This window comes from Austrofundulus limnaeus, unplaced genomic scaffold (genome assembly GCF_001266775.1).
Source record: "Austrofundulus limnaeus strain Quisiro unplaced genomic scaffold, Austrofundulus_limnaeus-1.0 Scaffold184, whole genome shotgun sequence".
Lineage (NCBI taxonomy): Eukaryota > Metazoa > Chordata > Actinopteri > Cyprinodontiformes > Rivulidae > Austrofundulus > Austrofundulus limnaeus.
Genome location: NW_013952586.1, coordinates 276,565 through 282,888, shown reverse-complemented (window position 1 = coordinate 282,888; position 6,324 = coordinate 276,565). Strand labels below are relative to the sequence as shown.

At 38.1% G+C, this 6,324-nt stretch overlaps 1 protein-coding gene across 1 annotated transcript in view; it reads left to right on the top strand.

Moving 5' to 3' along the window:
• pid1 (phosphotyrosine interaction domain containing 1) overlaps positions 1 to 6,324 on the top strand; it is a gene marked incomplete at its 5' end in the record, with an annotated part of 38,049 nt that overhangs the window by 28,463 nt on the left and 3,262 nt on the right.

Sequence of the window (6,324 nt, the reverse complement as noted above, 5' to 3'; positions counted from 1 at the left end):
ATGAAACGTTTCATTAGAGAAGAACCCGTCCAGAAGACCTACACAATTTTTTTTCTTTTTGATTTTTTTACCTGGATTACTGAGATGCATCAGGACATTAGAGCAGAGTCTTTTGAATCTGTTGAGTGTGAAATCTCTTCAAAGCTGGTATGATTTGATTATGCTTGATGTTGTTATACACATATATACAAAATTCTAAACATTTTTTATTTATTAATTTTTTACTAAAAGATGACAATACACAGATACATACAAAGGAACGTCTAAAATATTTAGGKTTTTTTTTGTATTGTATTTTTCTTTTTGTAGCCAGTACTGGTGTTTTTAATTTCAAATGTTCTGTTAGACATGAAGACCATTCTCAAAGACCAACACTTATGTGTSTCTTGTCTAATCCAGGAAATAAGTTAAGAAAAAAACAGTGAAATGGTTTGTTTTTGAACTAGAATTTATGTATTTTACTCATCACTCAAATATGTTTCACTCCAGTGAGATTGCTATGTAAATATTTATATTTTCCATCATTTTTGAGTCACAAACTAGACCAAACCAATCATAGCCCACTGAGATACCACCATAAGCTATTCTGTCACTTCTTGTAATACTAATAMGTGAAAAGATGATTATAAGCAAAGAAAAAAGTACTAAAAGTAGACCCCTTCTCCATCCCTATATATTTTAATTTAAGAACAAGGTACCCACATTTTTTTTACTTGAACAACACTTTAGCACACATGAAACTAAACCATTGCTTCTTAATACATGTTCCCATTTTCTAGTTTTTGTTTCCAGCTGAATTAACTGATACTTACAGATTTACACAGAAAAAAATTGACATCTGAGTAGCATTTTCTTGGATAAAACATAAACTGAACATGTTTCTCTACAGAGTATAAAATGAGTGTAATAACCATAAACCACCTTTATAATTTCTGCTGGTGATCATGTGGAATTGCAGCTATTTTTGAGTTGTTTTTTTTTTTTTTCTTTTATAGCCAGAACATGGAACTTGTGAGAGTAAAAAAGGAGAATACCTGGCATAAAACAAAGAGTCAGTAATAGTGGCCACATGTCTCTCCACACGTGTAAATATTTAAGCATTCTCCTCCTCTTCCTCTGGCAAACAAACTTTCCTTTTGCCCTTTTTCTTTGTTTTTGTCTCTTGTCCACAAAAAAAAAAAAAAGGTTTACATACTCATTTTGGGTCTGGTCTAGACTTACATACCAGTGGATGGTTCACAATTTATTGTGACATTGTTTTTTTTTTCCTCTCGTAGTTACTTCTCACCCTGCCAGTGTTTTTCTTTTATAGCATTCCTATTTTGTAGGTCCCAAGGGCTCCGCTTTTGTTACGGCTCTTTACTTCCCTGTCTTTTGGTTCACWTTCGATCAGTACGTTCAGTCTGAAGAAGGTCAGCCAGAGACGGGAGTACAGTGYGGTTGGAGGGGAGGACATGAAGATAAAGGGGAGGTAGAAAGTGAGAGGGAGAAGCAGATGATTTAAAGAAAGGCTTGAAAGAGAGGAGAGAGGCCGGAGTGGAACAGAAACACATGAAACAAAAGGGGGTGGTGGTGGTGGGGGTGATTCTCTGGGATGATTTAAGCGGTCTGTCTGACCTGCCAGTTCCGAGACAACTGGTGAGCAGACTGAGGAGAGCAGATGTGCTCTGGCTGGTGATGGATGGATGGATTGATGTATCAGTTCTGTCCAGAGRCTGATGTTTGGCCAGACCTGGAATGCTTCGCTTCACGCAGCGCCGACCCCTCAGCCAGGCATCTGGACTCTGGCATGGATTCTTGAAAATCAGTTTACTTCTGTTCCGTCACGTGTCTCTCCCTCTTTCTCTCTCTCTTTCTTCGTCTGCAGAAATTACAGGCCTTCCAGTGTTTGTTCATTGTTTCAGTTGTAAACAGGATTTTTTTTTTGGTTTTAAAATTGAAAACAAACTCGATGCACTCATGTACCCTCGCACTCGCTGCAGGAGTTAAAACTAGTCTCAAAGCCACATCTTCAGTTTGCTTCCAGACTGACAGATTGTGCACAGACCCAAATGCTTCTGATAACATCTGAAGGCTTCTGCAGCTGGTGTTCGATGTCAGAAAAAAAATATATTAAAGTCGGTCATTCATATGTCTCTTTGGCTTCTTCCCTCACACTAAAAAGCATAAATTGATCACCCGCCACCATAAAAGGCAGACAATTATGTATACTGTATTAGTCTGTTAGCAAAAAAAAAAAAAGTTCTAAATCCGTGAATGCGTTTTTGTGAAACTCAGTCATCATTGGATGGATTTGTACATCTCCACAGGGGTGGACTGGGGAGAAAATGTGGCCCGGAGGTTCCTGACAAACTGACTCACTTTCAAATCCTGGGTTTAAGTTACTCAGACTTGAACATGACTTCGTTAAAAAAACATTTACCAAGTAAGCATTTGTTTGAGACCTACAGTGTGTACCAGTGAAGCTAAAGTGCATGTCTTTGGTCTTTGAGAAGAAACTGGAGTATTGGGGAAAAAGTCATGCAGAGGGGGAATATGTAAATATCACCCAGAATGATCCCATGTTGGGATTTGATTCAGTAATCATTTTGCTGAGAAACAACCGGYCTACCAACTGTGCCACTGTGCTGCCAGATTTTATATTTATAATGTAGTTGCGCCCCTGGTGATTGACAGGTGCTGTTCCCAGAGGAACGGTGAGGCGGAACCACAGCACTGTGCATCTGTTGGATGTGAGAGACAAACGGAGTTACTGTGCATGTGGTCCCATAAGTGCACTCCGCAGCTGGCCACGCTCTGAGCAGATCAGCTGACTGGAGGCGCTTTACTTGCGCCGGCCACCATTCGAACAGTTTGTTTGTTCGTCACACCTTTGCTCTTCTATTTACATCTCACAAGTTATAAAATGTACTGCCATGTGTCCTTTTGGAGAAATATACAACAATGTAAACGCTATGTATAAACATCGCCACCGATGGCGAGGGTGTGTGCGCGTCCTACACGAGTACCCAAAGCGCAACTAAAATCCCAGCCTTTATGGAGGCATCGTGGTGCCACAAAACAAGCGCATGCTGCAGTGGCCATGGGGCAGAGCGCTACAGCACCTCTACGGGCCRAACCACCAACAGCCAATCGGCCCCCCGAGAAAAATCCCGGTAGACTTGTTTGCCAGTCTGTCCCTGCATCTCCTAACCAATTCAAGATGGCTGCTACAATTAATTGACCACAGAAAAATTTAAATGGCTAGAAAGCAGTAAAAAATGTCTATTCCTCATTGTTCTGCGTGAGTAATATAACAATATCATCTTCAGCTTCATGTTTAGTTTGGGCTTTAAAGAAACTAACAGTAATATTTGCTCAGTCTGGTGACCTCCTCACCTCACACACTCTGCACTTTATCCTTCTGTTCATCTTCTATACACAAACACACAAGAGCCACAGTGGCTGATACGTTTGGGTCTTCTTTAGTTTTTGACCCAATTCAAATAATGTACTAATAACGTAACGTATAAATGCGTACTCTTTACTTTTTAAAGATTTTAAAATCAGATTTCCTTTGTCTCACAATCTCCCGCTTCTTATTTTGCATTTGAATTATTTATGCAACAGTCATTGAAGAATTGTTTGGTATATCTTGTCATTTTCAGCTGCCGCTCTTTACCAAAAAGTCAAATCTTTTTGTGCCAAGTTGGGAATCTGGCAGGCTTTGTAATACACAACAGCAGAGCACAGAAAATAAAGTTGTCAAACTGTCTGTAGACTGGGAGAAAATCTGTTCTGCGTTTTTAAACTTTGGCTTTTTTTCTGGCAACATTGACTATTTTGATACTGAATTGATTATACTTTATATTGTCTGACACCTTATATGCCAAAGTTTTAAACAAAGGTAAAATTTTAGCTTAATATCTATGAAATTGACTGAATTTTAGTCAATTTTATGTTTGCTAATGTGGATTTGAATCAGGTTGGCTTCAAAATGAAACCAATACCAGTTGAATGTTTTATGATACTCATTCTGAGACTTTGAGCAAAATCCACTCAGTGATTCATGAGATACTTTAACAGACAAACAAACATGCACACACAAACACAAACAATTACTCAACCACCCACGTTCCATGGCATTGGGCAATAAATAAGACATTTTGTTTTATCTGTAAGAAAAAACACAACAGATGGTTCTTGGTGCCAACAAACAGTTTATGGGTCAGCAGAGATGTTTGGATGTGGTTGAAATCTCAACCTACAAAGCCAGAAGGCCGCTACAGGAGGTCTAAATGAAGGTTCCAGTGTGAAGGTTTTACAGTACATCCTAATCTGCAGTCACCAACCAATAAAGAAAAAAAATCACTAACAAGGAAACAGCTGCTAAATCCCAAAAGTGGAAGTCAGGGATGTATCGTGTTGCAATCTGGGAATCTTTGGGATTTATTTAACACAAGTGCTGAAACTCTGAAGTTTTGGTTGTTGAAACATTTTAACAAGTTTTTTTTTGCCATAAACTTGCATGAGTTACACCATTCTGATCTCTTTTATGTGGCAACAGCTTTACAARAAACAACAACAACAACAACAAAACAAACCAAAAAACGTTTTAGTACTTAAACAATAACCGGACCAGAAAATCTATCTGGCCTAGTTAAAAATTTCTCAGCCCAGTGTTTTGGAGAATACAAAGTATGTGTTTTTTTACATAAGATAATTTTCTAAAGTACTGCAAGTTTGCCTGATTTCTTTTCCTGCACCTTCTTCTTTGGTTTTTACATTTTTTGAGCCCTCATGGTAAATGTTACACCCTCCTGCGGCACCTAACTGCGAAGATTTTTCAATGTCTGGCTGCTTGATCTTTTGCTGAAAGGTCCCATTCAGTCAAAACTGTAACAGAGAATCAGGGTGTGAAGACTAAATGCTCCACATCAGTCTGAAACGGTTATCTGTTGATTAACTTTTTTCTGTTATCGAAAAAAAMCCCTTAATATATGCATCGACAAGAATTACACATAGTGGTTTGCGTAAAATTCTTGAGGGATCAGTCTTATCAAGATCAGTATGGCCTTATGTTCTGGCAAAGTGCATTGAGCCATGCATGTTGGCCACATGCTCTGTAAATGTTTATAAAAACGATACACATCTTTTCTTCGGCCTCATGTCTTTTGCAGCCCCGCGTCAAACGCCAGCTGCAGTGAACCCGAAAGAGTTCACCAGTATTCCCTCGGCCCTGAATAAACACAGACGTGGTCAAGATGCTTTGAGTGTCCGAGGCTCCTCCTCCTGTGTATTTTTATAAAACCATAAAGATCAGCAGGCAGAGGAGTGCACAAGTCAGCCATTATTCCTGGACAGCTTTTGGATCGGCCAAGAAAAGTCTATGTTCATTTTTTTGTAACTCTCTTTCCTTATTTGTCTCCATCTTTTCAGTCTGTCGCTTTCCTGGAATGCTGTGTCATTACTATGCTTTTTTTTTTTTGGTTTGTTTCTTCTTACAGCCACAGCAGAGCTGTTTTATAAAAAATGTCTCACAGAACTTGTARCTTGTAAACACTCACTAAAGAAAATAAGAAAGGCCACATCATAACTTGTTGATGTACATGTAAGTGAAACACCTTTCTCTTTGCAAAAAGGCTTAAATGACCCTTGATTTTCTGAGTAAACAATTAAGAGGATTTCAATTGTTTATTACTGCATAAAAATAAATCCCAACCATTTCACATATCTATCATTTTTCAAAATTCTGACTATCTGGCATTAGGAAACAATAAAAGAAAGAAAGACATGTAATCGCTGGATTCAGTCACAGTTGCTGCTGTTTTTTTTAGCTTAAATAGAAAAAGAAAATATCAGATTACTGTAATTTGCAATTTTCAAACACCTGTGTCAGATTAAATTAGCTAATTGTTAAAAAAGAAGCTCACCTTGTAGAGCTGTTGCACAAAGCAGAATAACACAAATTATGGCTGCAACATGAGATATATCAGTTAAAACAAAGAAGAGGATAATGACACTTCAAGAAAATGAATCATCACGAAAAGTAGAAAAATTTGTTGGTTGTTCCCGGTCAGGTGTGTCTAAAATCTGAGAAGGTTTTATAAAGGAAACATACTGGTCTATAGTAGTGTCTGGATACCTTTTTACAGGTACTCAGRCTAAATACCTCTTGCCAATACCAGTGTCGATACTGCGTTACTGGTAATGATAACAAATTGAATGTGAAAGGTTTATCATTTACATGTTGAGGAAAGTTGAAAGGAAACTTGTTTTCTTATTCAAAAATGCTTCATCAGTATATATCATTCTGTATATTTTAGGGCTGCTACGATTAATCGA